Source organism: Quercus suber, unplaced genomic scaffold (genome assembly GCF_002906115.3).
Source record: "Quercus suber isolate HL8 unplaced genomic scaffold, Cork oak 2.0 scaffold_201, whole genome shotgun sequence".
NCBI classification, from domain to species: domain Eukaryota; kingdom Viridiplantae; phylum Streptophyta; class Magnoliopsida; order Fagales; family Fagaceae; genus Quercus; species Quercus suber.
In genome coordinates this window covers 833,227-851,442 of record NW_027069659.1, presented here as the reverse complement: position 1 = coordinate 851,442, position 18,216 = coordinate 833,227, and the positions used below count along the sequence as shown (strand labels likewise).

The following is an 18,216-nucleotide window of genomic DNA, read 5'->3' as shown; positions in this document are numbered from 1 at the left end:
GAGTCGAAATAACTTTCATGCACCGTTTGTTGTGGTTGCATTCTTTGATTATCAACAAATGACCTTTAACAGACCAAGGTCCTCAAATACAAAAACCTTCCTCAAAGGCAAAGGGTTTTGGCATTATGGTGTTTGCTTCCAAAAGCTTCTTATAGGAATTGCAGATGCCTGTTGAGAAGTTCAAGATACAATCAGTTATCAAGGGAGTGGAGGCAATATACTATACTATACTATTTACGAAGACCAAAGTAGAATATACAGATCAAATAAAGCAGTGGCACATTATGAAATGAAGATAAGAAAAATATTTGTAATTACCAGACTTGCAAAATGAGTGGAAGTTTGCCATTTCCATGTTTTCAATGGTTTAGAATATCTACAATAACTGGTTAGCCTCCTATAGATCACATAACAATGTAAAACTTGCCTGAAAATTTACAAAGAAAAATTTAGTGACAACCAACACCTTGGTTTTTTGTTCTATATTTATGGAAATGAAGGTACTATAGCATACTCTCCATTCTCAAAATACCCCGAAATCATTGCATTCCATTCCATGATATCCTATCTCTACTTGGCATTCTATCAAACACTAATCGTGCACTTTGAACATCACCACATTTCACATACATGGTAATCAATGCATTCACCACATCCACAACTAACTCAAACCCAAATCTTAACACATGCACATGAACCTCGTATATTCTACTTTGGTCTTCGTAAATAGTATAGTATAGTATATTGCCTCCACTCCCTTGATAACTGATTGTATCTTGAACTTCTCAACAGGCATCTGCAATTCCTATAAGAAGCTTTTGGAAGCAAACACCATAATGCCAAAACCCTTTGCCTTTGAGGAAGGTTTTTGTATTTGAGGACCTTGGTCTGTTAAAGGTCATTTGTTGATAATCAAAGAATGCAACCACAACAAACGGTGCATGAAAGTTATTTCGACTCTACTGAGGTCTGGATCCAAATCCATGGTTTGCCTTTGGACTCGGTGTAGAAGTGGGTATGGACTTTGAAGTTTCCATGATTTTTACAGAAGCTCAAGAATCCTTTTGGGTTCAAATTTCAGCAATTTGGGAAGTAACTTCAAAGTGACAACGGGGATTTTTCGAAAGGAGTCTATCGGAATGGCGATTCCCATCACGAATAACTGTGGAACAGAACAATTGTCGCTGTTACTAGTGAGAAGATGGGGTCAAAGTGTGAAATTGGCGGGAAAGAAACCTCAAGAGAAATGGGTCAAGAACTGAATATAAGTGGTGGATTGGGCCTGCTTGAAAATTTTAAATTTGGCCCAATAAAAGCTTTTGGTAGCCTTCATTAATTTCAGGGCTTTATTTTAACATATGGTAGACAATTATGTATTTCCATAGAGCTTAGTTAGATGAAAATTTGATCAAATATCTTAAGTGAGTTCTGAATTTCTTCTCAAAAAAAAAAAATGTGAGTACTGAATAATATCAAACCTTTCAATGCTACTCTTAATGTAGAGGGCTACAATTTTTTAATAGCTTAAACTTTTAGAATAACCAATAATTAATTAGTGAAGAAAATAAGAATAAAATGTTTAAAACAAATTGGGCAAAAAATGAAAAATAGCTCTATAATTTTTTTTTTTTTAAAAATCACACAATTTATAAATTAAGTTTTAGGAAGTAAATGAATTAATGATAAAACTACAGATAACAATAATGATTAGCATTAAAATTTATAAATTAAAGGACAATAATAATACTTTAATATAATTTTGTATGCCAAATAATTTTAAAATACAAATCTCTATTATTATGCCATCTTTTGTTATTTCTAACGTCTTAATTTTTTTTTTTTTAATCAATTTAGTTACTGAACAAGTTGCAAGTGTACAGCTTTAAAACACGTTATAACTGTAATTTGCTTTGCATCGAAACAATTTCATTTTCTGTTAGAACTCTTTATCACAAAAATTCAACAGCTAAAAATATAGGAGTATTTTTTATAACAATCCCAAGTTTAAGATTGGCCTTAAGATTTTGTGAGCATATTTAATGCTCACACAAAAAGTATCAGACATAATTGTAATGGTGTGTGTACCTTATGGGCTGAACCACTGTTAAAAAGCTTCACAGTCGCTTTAAGTTTCCAAGGAATCATACCACCAGTACCAACACAGGGTTGTTTATCTGCTGTGTCAATCCAAAACCAGAGTGGAAATACCAAAAATCACAAAAATTAAACTAAAACTTTGTTAAGCTTTAATATAAAGATAGTGTCAAGAGATGCTTTATATATTTCGTTTCATTCACAAGAAATGCCATTTACTTAAAGTGGACCATCCGTCAGCTTATTGAGTAGTCCATCTTTCACTAGTGCATCCAATACCAACTCCCGAAATGGCAGAATTCTCTTCATTGGCTATAAAGACAGCAACAACAGTGGACTTCAATTTTGGTTGTCTCCCCTAGCCACTTCATGAGTTCAGTTACAAGCGCAACATGCCCCAAACAATCGGTAGTTCCACGGCCGCGAAGTTTATCGCCATCAATGCTCAATGAGAAAGGATCAAATTCCTGTAAACTGATAATTAAAAAGAAAAAAAAAAAAAAAGATGCTCAAAGATCATCACATTATCAGATCCAAGAGCAATCCTTCATTTGTACACAGACATCAAAATTCAAAATTTCAGTTTCTATACTGAAATTTTAATTATCATCTCAGAACTGACCATTAAATATGCTCACAAAATCTTAAGGCCAATCTTAAAATAGAGGAACGATTTCTTAAGAGAGCAATAGAAGAAGGTAACTCCCTTAAAGCAATTTCACTCACACCAAACTCCTCTAGACTTTCAACATTTCACAAGTTCTCCGGTAGATTGTCAAGCTTCGAGCATCCAACTAAATTGATATCTTTAAGTGACTTGAAGCTACAAATGATACTAGGAAGACACAAGATTTTTGCAATCTCTTAAATGCAATGAAGTAAGGTTAGTCAAATATTAAATCGAAGAGGGAAGTTTGGAAATAGTAGTGCCATCTAAGTGAAGTTTAGATAAGCGCCCCATATTTTTTGTAAATTCTAGAATTCTGTTGATTTTTGAACAGCCAGAAAGAATAAGAATCTCAAGAGACTCCATTATAATCTTGCTTGGAAGACTAATTAGGCTTTTGCAGTTTTCTAGATCGAGAACAGTAAGCCTTTTATGAACCATGAGAGAAGGGTGAACTTGATGTAAATTTATACAGCCTTTTACAACTAATTTCTCAAGATTGGGAATTCCAGTGATGTCAGGGGTTGCAATGAGGTTTAAGGAATCATTCAATTTTATGGACTTCAACTTGTCACAATGCTGTTAAAAGCCACACACACACACACACAATTTAAATAAGCAATTATTAGGTTCCACAAACCATAGAATTTATTGCTTTTTTTTAATGTATTGGATTACTTGAAAAACAATCTTACCTTTATTCCTTTCCAAAGTTTTTCAATTTTGCTATGGCACATGCAAAGTTCAATAAGCTCATATGATTAATGTATGTGTAAGTTAGATTTGAGCTTATATAGGGAAGTAAAATAAGTTATCTAACAGTACATCTACATGAGAAAGCTTGACAAGGTGCTAGCTTTGACATGACACTTGAACAAGAAAAAGAAAGTGATGGTAGGACATAAAAAAGACGCACATTTAAACAAGAAGAAGACAGTAATGATGTAAGAAACACAAGATGTACGTGGAAAGCCCTAAAGAAGGGATAAAAAACCACGGTTTGAGCAAGAATTTAATGTTCTTGCTCTGCTCAGACTGTGTTATGTGTGAAAGGAGACTGGTTTCTTACAACAAGGTTCTTCCTCTCTCCTACTAACTCTCTACTCTCTTTTCTCAAATCTCCCCTTTTGTTCTTGGGTTCTTGCCCCAAATACAGCTACGTGTTTCTTTTATAATCTGAGGAATATGGCTAAGTACAAGGACAGGTGTTAAGTCATCATTTCCCTTCTTTGGACCTTTGCACAGCTGTGATGTTATCTGTTGACTAAAGGATAGGAATTGCACCAACGTGATACTAGGACCCATAGGTAGATGACCTTGCCATTGCTTGGGAAACAAGTACTGGATATCGAAAGGGACATCAGGAGTATTGTAATTGATACACGTGTCTCTGATGTGGTCCAACATGCATTCAACCAATAAGAGGTGCCCTCATAGTTTCCGATCTTAGAAAGTCACTATCTCCCTTTTTGTGAGTGCTTGTGTAACGTCCTAGTCAACTTAAAAAAAAAAAAAAAGTCAAGACCAAAATTTTTATTTTGGGTTCCCACATGCCAAAGCCCCACCTAACCCCACTACCCACTCCCCCTTATCTCTTCTTTTGGCCGGCTCCCTCTTTTCTTTCTTTCATTTTCTTTCTTTTCTCTTTACTGAAACACACACACACTCACTTCCACACTCACCTGCTGGCCTTCACTCCAAACCACACCATCTCACCATCATTTTTCCAGCAAGATCACTGGAAAAATACTTAGGAACCCCAAAGCATCTTCATCATTTTATTTGAGGTAAAAATTTCTCATGTTTTGGTGGGTTTTACACTTTTTCTTGAGGATTATTTTTATCTAAGCTTTAATAATGATACCCATGTGATTTATGAGCATTGGAAGTGATATTTATGTGTTTTTATGTATGGGTTTTGTATTGGTGGAATAATTTGATGAGTGGGTATATACTTTGTGCTATTGATGACTACTTAAGGTTTATGTATGGTGGAAAATTTAGGGGTTTTAAGTTATAATATGTGATGGTTGGTAAATTTAATTTTTCCATTGCCATTGGGTTTATTTGGAGTTAGTGGAAGTTCTAAATTTTTTATCTTGGAGGATATATTGATTTTGCTTTCATGGGTCTCTTAATGATGTTGTGTAAATTTTATGGAAGCTAGTCATAATGTTGGAGATGATATTAAATGGGTTAACTCTATAAATTGGAGTTTATGCCTTGTGAATCAATTTGTTGAGAAACTAGGGAAGTGAAATATATTATTATTGATGAGGTTAAATACTAGGCTTTCCTAATTAAATGATTATTTGGCAAATTCCTAAATTGTGGCTAGATGCAATTTCAAGTTCTATACTTATTGTGATAGGTTTACTTGATATTGTTAGGTTCTAGCTAATCTCCTTGGAGCTTGGAGAATTAGGATTTTGCGGTTGCGAGGTAAGTAGCTTTTTAATGAGATTTTGAAAAATAACCATGTTATATAAATGTTTTTGGGTTAGACACACTTTTGGAAACTACCTATGGAAATTATACTTTTCTAAAAACTATTGTGTCGTAACTTTAATATATATATATATATATATGAAAATGCATCATATTTGGTATTGCATTTGGGGAAATGCATAATTTGTGATATGGATAAATGAGCATCTTTTTATTTAATCTTGATAAGAAAATCTTGGATTTTATGGTGTATTGGAATATTTAAGATGCTTATCTTGTCTTAGTACTTGGGAAATTGATAGAAAATTTTTTGACAAGAATGAAGTTGAAAACCTTACAAACTTTGTAGAAGTTAGATTATTTAAGAGTTTTCTGAAACTACCGGATATGAACTATGTTTTCAAAGTAATGTAACTGTGAGTTTATGTTGTTTTAACCCATGCCATGTGTGATTTTCCGTATCACCCGATTTGGTTTCTGCTAGTCTTTGAACACGGAATCTAAATCAAGGTCAGTGCCCTTTTACTTTAGATGACGCGTTCTTCCCTGCTGTCCATGGGGGGAAGAGGTTCCTTGATTGTGTGTGGGTGAGGCTGCTGTCCATGGGGCCAAGAGACCACATGCAAGAGAGGTCCTATTTGACGCGCTCTCTCTGCTCCCCATGGGAGAAAAACCTTGAGGGTATGAGTAAGGCTGTTGTCCATGGGGCCAAGAGTCTGCATACCAGAGAGGACAATATCATGCCAGTTGTGAATGGGTGGATCCCCTGACCAGTTTATGTGGTAGTATGGTAGATTTGTGAAAATTTATCTTATGTTAGATATTATGGCTTTGAAAATTACATTGTTGATGCTCACAGATTATAATGTATAGTTTCAAGGTATTTACTTTGAGGAACTTGTATTTCATTATTAAATCATTCTTGTCATATTATTATTATTATAATAGATGAAACCTGCATTTCCCCCACCCCCATTAAATATGCTACTTACTGGGCTCTGTCTCATCCCGTTATTTTTATAACCTTTTTAGAGTAGGCAACAGTCTTTTGAGACAGCTTTTTGGTGGCTAATAGTAGTTAGACTAACTACTGATGGAGGCTGAACTTTTGTAATGAGTATATTAGATGGTGTAAATCTTAGAATAGGCTTGACTCATTCTTTTGTATATTAAAGTGGTTGTGATGTTATTTCCACTGATGGGACAAGCTGTGATATGTAATTAATTATTCAGACCTCTATTCTTTTGTGGCCAATGGTCCTTGTAATTATTGCTTAGAGCTCTGACTTACTTTAAGAGTATATTCAATGAAATTATTATGATAATTCTTAATGTTGGTTTTTGATATGATTTATGTGGATTGGATTGTAAAAAAAAAATATCTACAGGTTCTTTGAGATGTCTTTTTCATGCTTTGAACCCTTTGGGGTTTGGGGTGTGACACAAGTGGGAGTACTTGTGGTTGTAGTGGATCAATGAAAGAAGTAATCTGTGGACTTGAAGCTGTCACGTGATCATGGTAGTAAGTTTTCCACTCAAGGTAGCAATAGGATGTTAGTGGTCTAAGTTCTATTGTACAAACTTCAATTCTTTCATAGTGGATCTGTTTTAGCTTGAGGATAGCTAAGTTAAATACTCCCTAGGTTTTTAATCGGTTTGATTTTTCTGAGTTATCATATCGTGTTTTTTTTTTTATATTTCCGTATTATTTACATGATATAATTTGAATGTATTAACCTAGAACTAATAATTTATCTAAGTTATCACTTGACTAAATAACTAGGTCGAACATCTTGTGTTTCAAGGGGTCTAAAAATGTATAGTACCTTTTAGTTTGTTCATAACATCTTGGGTTCCAATTCCCTCTTCTATTGTAAATATCGAATTATTAAAGAAAAAAAAAACCTTGTATTACTTTTCTTTCATGGTGTAAGAGTCTAATAACTCTTGCAATGCCAAGAGTCTTATAGCTTAACTAATAGTTGCTGGTGTTTTTAACAGGAATATCATAACTCAAATCTCCCTTTCCCTAAACAAATTATATATATAAAAAATAAGTCTTGCAATAACGGCCTCTTCCTCATTGCATAATTTTTCTCACGTTGTGTTGATCAAGCTTGATCAAACAAATCATATTTTGTGGCTTGCCAATTCCTCCCTTATTTGAAAAGTCATAATTTAATAAGTTTTGTGGATGGAAAAAAACCATGTTGATCTCAATTTCTCCTTTATTCAAAGGGAAACCTATAACCATAATTAACCTTGAATTATATGCATAGCATTAACAAGATCAAGCTTTATCGAGCTGGGTAAGTTCCAAGTGTTTGAGTTGGCTAGCACAGTGATTGAACAAGCTCCTCCTCTCACAATAGCATTATTTTCTATGATCACCTGGTGCCTTTGGCAAAGAAGAAATAGGATTAGAGAAAAGTGAACAACATGGGCTTTGACAGAAGTGGCATTTAAAGCTAAGGAACTACTTAATAAATTCCTTGATGTACAATGAAAACCTCTTAGAGATGTGCAACCGAGGAGTCTGGTCACAGCAATCAACAATCAGATGCCATCAAAAACTATGTTTGGTCATGTTATTGAAGTGATTTGGATTCTATCAAAGGTTTTTTCATAAATATATATAGTTTCAAACATTCAAAAAGGGAGGGCAACCAACTTGCTTATTCCCTTGCTGAAGAGCAATTTTATTTGTAGATCTTGATTAAAAAGCTAAAAGTTTTTGCGAGGTTCTAAGTGTTAGGATATGTGTGCACTTTAAATTCTATTGTATAATGCTATGTATGACATTATGTATGAAATTATATTGTGATTAATAAAGTTGTTTTATTATTATCTAAGATAATGGTAACATGAATATTTGGACATTATCATATAGTCCATAAGATGCATAGTATGTAATTTATGTGATTTAGTTACAGAATATATAAATCACAAATTCTTTGTAATCTCAGAATTTTAGTTCGTAGTCAAGGATGAAATTGGGCATTTCATCTACAAAGACTATAACATATTAACTAAAATGGTCCATCTTGATCATGGAAGTGTAGACTTCTAGTTAATATGTTGATATGTTATAAGTGTTAAGACATATTGAACTAGACCGTTGTAAGATTTATTATTCTATTAATGACTGTCAAATGAATAATAAATCTCACAACTTCTATTTACATCAACTCTTAATCCTGAGAGAATAATGAACTTGATCATGAAGTGTAGGTTGCTTTGATATATTAGGAGTGAGATCTAAAGTTACGATCAAAACCTCAGTATGTTGGGCAGCCACATTTAATGTTGAAGGAACACTACAACAAAATGTATTTTTAGTGACGAAAATTAGTGAGGAAATATTTTTCGTCACTAAAAATACAGCTTTAGCGACGAAATATGAATTTCGTCGCTAATAATGAAAAAAATTATAACATTTAGTGACGAAAAATAAATTTCGTCGCTATTGTGATTTGAAAAATGGGCGCCAATAGAGGGAAACTTTGGCGCAAGTTTAATTAATATATAGTGACGAAATATTTCGTCACTGTAGGTTTTGCTGTGAATAGTATTAGTGACGAAAATCATTTCGTCACTATAAGGAAGAATTAGTGACGAAAAATATTCGTCACTAAATATAATAATAGTTTTGCACTTCCATGTTTTTAGCGACGAAATCACAGTTCGTCACTAAAAGTATGTTTTAGTGACGAAATACGGATTTCATCTCTAAAAATCTTAACAAAGCTTGGGTCTTCAATGACGAAACTGAAATTTATCGCTAAAAGCCACTACAACAAAATATATTTTTAGCGACGAAATATTTCGTCGCTAAAAGTTGAAAAATGGGCGCCGGTGGGGAACACTGGCGCCAACTTAATTAATTTATAGCGACGAAATATTTCGTCGCTAAAAGTTGAAATTTTTAGTGACGAAATATTTCGTCACTGTAGGTATTACTGTAGATAGTATTAGTGACGAAAATTTTTTCGTCGCTATAAGGAAGAATTAGCGACGAAAAATATTTGTCACTAAAAATAAGAATAATTTTGCACTTATATGTTTTTAGTGACGAAATCACAATTCGTCACTAAAAGTATGTTACAGTGACGAAATATGAATTTTGTCGCTAAAAATTAACAAAATATGGTTTCTTTAGTGACGAAAATAAAATTCGTTGCTAAAAGTTTAACAAATTCTGCCTCTTTTTGTGACGAAACATAAATTCGTCGCTAGAAGTGGGCAATAGCGACGAAAACATTCGTCGCTAAAGACCACTATAAATACTCCCAAAAAAAAAAAACCATTCACCCACTCAGCAAAAAAAAACCATTCTTCTAGAGTTTTTGCTCAAAAAAAGGGAAACCAAGACAAAAAAATACACCGATGAAGCGAAGTGGAGCTCGACAAAGCGACGCCGATGAACCGTTGCCAATAGCCCACTCACCGTCGCCGATAAGCCAACTATCGCCGTTAAGCCACCGTCGCCGATACCCAAACGAACTCAACCGTCGCCGATACCCAAACGAACTCAACCGTCGCCAATAAGCCCTCATTGTCGCCGATCTTGGTCTCCAAATCGCCGGCGACGCTTCGCCTTCTTCGCACCGGCGACGCTTTTCCTTCCTCCGGCGACGCTTCGCCTCCTGACCCTTCACCTTCCGACCCTTCGCCTCCCGACCCTTCGCATTCCGACCCTTCGCCTCCCTTCCCCTCACAAAACCATCCCAGAGGTTCGACCTGTCGGCGATCCACGGTGTGACTCAGTTCTCCGATCTGACCCTTCGCCTCCCTTCCCCTCACAAAATCAGGTATCATTTTTTTATTATTATTGTTATTTTTTTTTTATATTTTTAGATTATAGAGTTGCTAAATATTGAATTTTTGGTGTTTGATCTGTCTATGGAAGTGTTTGATTGGTTCTTTATTTTCTATATATAAATTTTTAATTTTTTTAACATTTGTTTTACTATTATTGTGTTAGGCTGAGTAATAATCGATCTGTTAAAATAAATTTGATATATATTAGATTACTGAGTTAGTATAGTATTTTCAGTTTTTGGTTTTTGATCTGTGTGTGGTTTTTTTTATTTATTTAAGTTTTTGCTACTATTCGTGTTTAGTTTTGATTGGATTGAACTTTTTTTAAAGATTGAATTTTTAAATAAAAATTTCTAAAGTTAGTGGTTAGATGTGTATTTATAATGTTATTTTCAAAGTTAAATAAAAAAAAAAGTTTTTGGTGTTTTATCTGTGTGAGGAAATGTTTTGGCTTTGATTTCGTTTTTGTTTAAATTGTATTGAAATTTGGTTTTTGTGTTTGAAAAAATTGCATAAAAGTAGTGATGTTATTTGTTTTATATGTTTATTAATTTTGGTGGTGATTGTGGAATAGGGCTGCTACAACTGGTTCTTTTTCCGTCCCGGAAAATACAGGTTTCAATTTTTTTATTAATATTTTCTTTGTTCTATTTATCTCAACACTCTATTTGGTAGTACCAATACATTCTACCATTAAAGCACAAATTATAAAAAACAAAACCATAATTGATGACCGTAGTTGATCATATTTCTAAACTATTAGTTTAACATAAGCATAAATGATGTGCCATGTTACCATAATTTGAATGTCACTCTAGCAGGTGCTTGTGTCTTTGCAACCCAATGGCCTCTTCATGGTCCTACAAAGATAAGTTTGACCCCTGCTGTGGGTTTAGACATTGGTCCTCTGATAAATGCTGGAGAGATTTTTGAAGTGCTAGATCTTGGGGGAAGAACTGCTACTCGAGATGGGTTCAGACATTAGGTTTTGCAAAGATGTCTAGTTCCATCAGTGACACTTCAGAGGATGTGCAATTTATACTAGACTTAGTCATCTAAATCCTTATTACTATTACTGTAAGTAGTCTCCAATAATATCCATTGAGAAACTACTTGTCTAAATACTAAAGGTGTTTAAAAATGCGGAATTCCCATCCTCTTGATGCTTTAGGATAAATTTATGCTGAGTTCATTGCATTTTAATTTGAATCCATTTTTTTTTTTTTTTTCTGTAGGGATGTTTAATATGCTTAACTCTTGCTCTTGGGTGGGCTTTTGCGGCCTATGTCAGGTAAAAAAATTCAGTGGATAAATTTTATTAATGAATTAGTGACATGGCCTTTATGATTAATTCCCTTTTATCAATATATATATATATATATATTAATAACATAAATATATATGATTAATTCCCATTTGCCTAAGCCATTGACTGTGGCTCACCTAAGCAGTCTCCTATCAAGTTAGTTGTACAGAAAATTAATCTGGCCTAAATAACAGCTTCCTTTGAGACAAGTGAAATGTGTTTGACCATAAGGTGCTTGGTTGATTCCTCTCTCACAACACAACTTATTTAAACATTGTTTAGTACACTTCATATGAGGATTTTCAATTACATGATTTTTTAAAAAGGGAACTGTATTTCTTTTCACAATTATTGGTTTGTCAAGAGTAAAAGATAGTCTCAAGAATCCTCCACTTGGTTGGAATGGTGATCCTTGCATGCCCCGCCAGTACTCTTGGAGTGGCATTACTTGCTCTGATGGTCCTCGGATCCGTGTGATCTCCTTGTAAGTGAAAAGGATTTGATTTATGTTTTTGTTTTTTGTAATTTGTGCTTTAATGGTAGAATGTATTGGTTATCGTTTTGAGGTAGTGATTTTTTGAAAGTATTTAGTAATTGCTTTTAAAGCAAGAAAAATAGTTATAAATTGCCAAACGTAGCTTAAAAGTAAATTGAATTAAAGGTCTAGCTAAGGCTTTGTTTGGTAGAGGATAAAAATTAGAGAAAAATGGAATTGTTTTGAGTAATGGAAAAGCTCGGCGAATCTAGTTATTTGATAAGTTGATAGAAAACTTATTCATGGGTTAATGTTGTTGAAGTGGTTTGATTCAGTGAATATCATTGTATGAATTAATTAAAGTTAAGATTTGGGTTCCCTAACTAGTTATGCTCTTGTATGAGCAATACTGTAATATCGTGTTTATATGATTGTTGGGAGACTTGATAATGGTAAAAATTGTAATGTCTATATCGAACTCATCTTACTTTAGAATCTATAGTATTTTTTGCAAAAGTTTAAACTGTGCCATTCATCTCAGGTGCTCAGTATAAAGTTTAAACTATGCTTCTTCACAGAAGGCTCCAAAGTCAACTACTAAGAAGGATGGTTGTGAAGGGACCATATACAACTCTATATTTAGACACTAAAAAAATTTAGTCTAATTTTTTTATTTTTCTCTTTCCTTCCTAATTTTAATATGATTCTTTTTTTTACTGAAGTGGTAGAAGTATATTAATCAAAAGAAAAAAACAAAAAGAAGCTCGGCCCAGGAGTTTTACAATCACAGGACGGCCCAGAGAAACACAATGGACCTATAGCTCCAGAAACCTCCAGGGCTCATTTTTTTTTTTTTTAGTAAAACAAAACCATGCAAAACCAAAAGAATTTATTACTTTAATCTTTATTACTTTTTATGCTTAATTTCCTACATGCTTTATAAATGGAGGTGAAATCATAATGGAGGCAAGGCTTGCTAAATCTATGGGGCTAAATTTTGATGGGTTTGCTCTGGACAATTTTTTTTGGGTTGCTATGAACATCTCTATTGTGTTGTGCAGCCAAATGTGATATATGATGAGTTATGTACAAGTTTGTTGGCATCATGTGTATGATATCTTCTACTGCAGAATTGGGAAATATGATCAGCTCCATGTTTGTTTTCATATCTTTACTTTTCATTTCCAGTGGATATTAGTGATGTTAAAGGCTTCAAGTTAAATCACTTATTGGTTAGTACTTTATCTTTAAGTTAAAACACTTCATTTTTTATGTATCATTTGAAACTAATTGTATTATATTACACTTGAAAATTTATATTTGCTTTCTACAATTTATACATTAGGAGTTGTGATTTTAATTTATTGGTGTGGCTTCTCTTAATTCATTGTTTTTATATTTGTGCAGATTTCTTATTGATGGCTTTAGGGGATTTTACTTTTGGCATTATTTGAAAACATATGAGGACATCTTCTGTTGGTTCTAATTATATTATGCTACATTTTTTGTATTGTTATAAAACATCTAAAGTTATTGTATGTGTTGCAAACAATTATTGTATGGAAGGAGTTTGAATTAGATATTTGTTTTAATTTTAACTTGTGGAATGTATGGATCGATTTTTTATAAATGTGTTGTTGAAATAAACATGTTAATCAAATGTGAGGTTTTAATAATGTAATGACAGGTTACAAGTTAATATCAACGCCATGAAAATAATAAAAACAGAAAATAAGTTTTAGTGACAAATTTTTTCGTCACAAATATAGCAACAAAAAATTGTTTTAATGACGAAATATTTCGTCACTAAATGTAGCGGAATTTTGTAAGAAATGATTTTAGTGACGAAAATTTTCGTCGCTATATGTTCCTGGATTTTCTTAAAAATAGTTTTAGTGACGAATTTTTTCATCACTATATGTATTCGAAAATAGTTTTAGTGACGAAATTATTCGTCACTAAATATGATTTAATAAATTGAAATGGTTTTAGTGACGAAATAATTTCGTCACTAAATACTGTTTTTAGCGAGGAAAACATTTAGCGACGAAACGTTTTCGTCGCTAAAAGTTTTTTTTTTTATTACCAAATTGGACTTTTAGTGACGAAATATTTCGTCGCTAAAAGTCGCCAGGACTTTTAGTGACGGGGCTACAGCGACGAAACGAATTTCGTCACTAAAAGTCCAATTTCGTCACTAAAGGTTCTTAGTGACGAAAAACTGGATTTTTAGTGACGAAAATTTTCGTCACTAAAAATACATTTTCTTGTAGTGTGGTGTTGTTTTATGCTAGGTTTTCAAATTTCTACCCTAAGTATAAATTCATTCTTTCGCTCCTAGAACCCTTAACTCTCTCTCTTGCTCTTGCCTTTCGCCTCTCGCCAACCTAACATCTCGCCTCTGAGCTCTCGCTGCTCGGCTTGGCTGGCCTCTGAAGCAAGCACTCACCAATCACCGACTTAATGAGGCAAGCCACCGGTAAGCCACTAAGCTTATAGTTTATAGCACTTGTTTCAGTTGTTTGGACTCAAAACAAAAGGTTTTTTTATCATTATTTCAGCACTTGTTTCAATTGTTTGGACTCAATGATAATAGTAATAGTATAAACTACAAACTTAGTAATACTTATCATGTTTTTTTTTTTTTTTTTTTTTTAAATCATTTTATTAGCACTTGTTTGGACTTTAGAGTGTTACATTGTTACTTTTTGGCTTTAGGGGATTTTACTTTTGGCATTATTTGAAAACATATGAGGACATCTTCTGTTGGTTCTAATTATATTATGCTACATTTTTTGTATTGTTATAAAACATCTAAAGTTATTGTATGTGTTGCAAACAATTATTGTATGGAAGGAGTTTGAATTAGATATTTGTTTTAATTTTAACTTGTGGAATGTATGGATCGATTTTTTATAAATGTGTTGTTGAAATAAACATGTTAATCAAATGTGAGGTTTTAATAATGTAATGACAGGTTACAAGTTAATATCAACGCCATGAAAATAATAAAAATAGAAAATAAGTTTTAGCGACGAATTTTTTCGTCACAAATATAGCAACAAAAAATTGTTTTAGTGACGAAATATTTCGTCACTAAATGTAGCGGAATTTTGTAAGAAATGATTTTAGTGACGAAAATTTTCGTCGCTATATGTTCCTGGATTTACTTAAAAATAGTTTTAGTGACAAATTTTTTCATCACTATATGTATTCGAAAATAGTTTTAGTGACGAAATTGTTCGTCACTAAATATGATTTAATAAATTGAAATGGTTTTAGTGACGAAATATTTTCGTCACTAAATATTGTTTTTAGCGAGGAAAACATTTAGCGACGAAACGTTTTCGTCGCTAAAAGTTTTTTCCTTTTTTAAACAAATCGGACTTTTAGTGACGAAATTTTTCGTCGCCAGGACTTTTAGCGACGGGGCTACAGCGACGAAATGAATTTCATCACTAAAAGTTCAATTTCGTCACTAAAGGTTCTTAGTGACGAAAAATTGGACTTTTAGTGACGAATTTTTTCGTCACTAAAAATACATTTTGTTGTAGTGGAACATATATTCTCAAGATGGAATTCATAATCTCTTAATGGAGATATAAAATATTCCATTGAGATAAGTTTAATGGGTTTGGTTATTCAGAATATTAGGCTTAATTACTTTAGTAAAAAGTTATTAAAGTATATATTTATGAAATTGGATTTTATAAATAAATGATGAATAACTTAAAGGATTAAACCAAGTACTCAAGGATTAAGATGTAGTAATCTTCAAAGTGGCAGTTAAAATTCATGACTTTGTACTACTATGAATATTTTAATGAAGGGGTTAAATATATAATAAAGTCTTGGGATATAATTTATTAATAAGGCCTAGAGTGCAATTATATTTATATAGTAGTATTAAATATAATTAATGGTAATTTTGGAGTTGTCAATAGTTGACAAAAAAGCCTAAAACCCATTGGAGCTAATGTCTTATTTGTCACTTTTGGTCCCACTCCAAGCCATATACTAAAGCTCAATTGGAATGACCCAAAAAGGCTAGCCCAATTAGATAATCAGTTATATATAAGGAGTGAAACATATAGAATTTCATATAGAATGAAATAGTGTGTATGTGAGTGTAAGCCACTCTCTTATTCTCCCTTGAACACATACGTGTAAACTGATTAAGAGACCACACTTTCTGGACAAAAGTGGAATTGGAGTGAAGATAAAAAGTGTTCCCAAGTACTTTTAATATTTGGTTTTGAATTTCACCGCATCAAGATATGCTCTCTTGTTCTTAAATTCTGAAATTTACGTAGTATATGTTATCAATTGTGAATGAAGTAGATAGTATCAATTGTGAATGAAGTAGATCCGTTAATTTTTCGTTGCATATGTTTTATATGCGATACAAACCATGTTTTTCCAACACTAAATGTACATTTGGGATGAACTTAAACAGCTTAAAACTGCTAGCTTATTACTTATTACTTTTATTGTTTGTGGGTACCGCAAAGAAGATGTTTTTTTTTTTTTTTTTTGGCTTAAGTGAGCTTAATTAGTCAACCGGCTTGGCACATTGGGGGACCCACTATAACCTTTTGTTCAAAAAGTAAGGTATGTTCAAAAAGTAAGGTAAAGTTGATTGTTTGTAGGTCTCATGCTCTAGTTTTTGCATAAATGCTAGTTACTTTTTAATTATTGTGGGTTTGACTCTACCTTTTTTGCCAGAGTATTTTTAGTAAAAATAAACAATTAACTTATTATATTTAGTTTTTAATTTTTATATACAATACTGTTAACAATTGATTTCATCAAATGGAAGTCCGTTTGTGAATAATTTATTTTCGATAGATTATTTGCATAATATGTGATGCTGTTGGAAATATCACCAGTGAGCCACACAATGCTCGCACACTCGAGAAGTCACTTGCACGATAAAAAGAGAAAATCTAACAGAGAGCACCGATGTGATGCCGGCCAAATACCCTCCGAAGGTCAAGTTAGAACTTCTTACAACTCTAGAGTGCTAGAGAGAGGTTAATTATGCATACCTCGGTTTGTTAGGGTATTGGGACTTTTATAGTAGTAGAAAGTTGACCTCTCTTCCTTGGACTAGAAGTCTTTTCCTTATAGGAATCCTTATGAGTATATATTACGGAATCCTTTCCTTGTGGGAGACTAACACCAATCGTGAGATGCAAGACATTTCCTTATATATTCAGGCGCAGAGGCCAAGGCAAGTTCACATCAGAGCCGTCAACTTTATCCCATTCCCTTCCGCATTATCGTTGTCAGCTTATTGGTGGCATCAACCTTTATGTGTATTTTGCACGTTAATCCAATCCCTGCCAATTTACTAATGGAAGCCAACGGCTGTAACCATAACCGTCAGCTTAAGACTGTCAGCTTCACCTATACCGTCAACCTATTCCTAAGATAGTTAAGGCTGAGAAGAAGAAGAATGTGGCTGATCAATGGGTGTTAAATAAGTCCTGTAATCAATCAGAAGCCGGATTTGAAGCAAGAGGAAGATCACTTCCAAGATCACAATGGGGTCCTAGAATGAATCATTTCTGTCACTTTTATGGATTGCAAGGGCATACCAAACCCAACTGTCATAAGCTAAGAGCATTAAACAAAGCAAGCGCTCCTCGATCACGAGGAAGAAGAAATGACAAGAGGTCTTGGGGTGGTGAGCAACCAAGAAGTCAAAATCATGATCCCAGAATGATGGACGTGATGAAGATGATCGGTGCCTTCACCACTTGCTTGGAAAGCTTCACAAGAAGGTTTGAAAGTCCTAACTCTCGTACCTAATCCGTCAATATCACCCCAAACGCACGTGATGTGTGGGTAAAGAGGGGTACTCATGCATAAGTATTACAACATGTCCATGTATTAATTCTTCCTATGCTTTGTGAATATGCTTGGTTGTATGCTTTTTGCTTGTTTTTTTTGCAATCTGTTTGGTTTTTTTTTTTTTTTTTCGTCTTTAAATGTTTTTACATTGTTTTTGATCAATCTTTTCTTACTTTTATGTCAAAAATCCAAAAACACATAAAAAGTAGAAAATTCAAAATGTTTGATTGACTTTGAGTTTTGTCTCAAATCATGTTTTGCCTTGTACTTTTGTACTAATGACCTTGTGCATCTACGAGCCTAGCTTGTTTCTTATGCACTCATATCATTATAGGAAAAATCATGAAATCTATGTGACTATTGTAAATAGATCTTCAACCTTGTTGATCTTGAGACATGCATAGACTTGTGCCTATATATCTTCCCACTTTTATTTTATCGCTTTTAATTAAAGCGCTCTTCAAATGTAAATCTCCAAATGAAAAGAGATATTGAGCTGCAAAAGCCCGTCGCACATACTAGTATTTGACTAGAAAAAAGGAAAAGCGA

General features: G+C 33.3%; 3 long non-coding RNA genes across 3 annotated transcripts; 2 read left to right on the top strand and 1 right to left on the bottom strand.

Annotated features, from left to right (window-relative positions):
* Positions 1 to 64: 64 nt before the first annotated feature.
* On the bottom strand, positions 65 to 695 carry LOC136069989 (uncharacterized). The gene is made up of 2 exons (XR_010631200.1): positions 319 to 695; positions 65 to 168 (listed from the first exon to the last, which is right to left on the bottom strand). It is a non-coding gene; the product is annotated as an uncharacterized LOC136069989 (long non-coding RNA).
* Positions 696 to 4,363: 3,668 nt separating this feature from the next.
* On the top strand, positions 4,364 to 6,541 carry LOC136069983 (uncharacterized). Its single transcript, XR_010631189.1, has 3 exons — positions 4,364 to 4,548; positions 5,152 to 5,203; positions 6,242 to 6,541. It is a non-coding gene; the product is annotated as an uncharacterized LOC136069983 (long non-coding RNA).
* A 3,183-nt stretch (positions 6,542 to 9,724) lies between these two features.
* Positions 9,725 to 13,422, top strand: LOC136069982 (uncharacterized). The gene is made up of 4 exons (XR_010631188.1): positions 9,725 to 10,020; positions 10,605 to 11,107; positions 11,266 to 13,043; positions 13,219 to 13,422. It is a non-coding gene; the product is annotated as an uncharacterized LOC136069982 (long non-coding RNA).
* Positions 13,423 to 18,216: the final 4,794 nt, after the last annotated feature.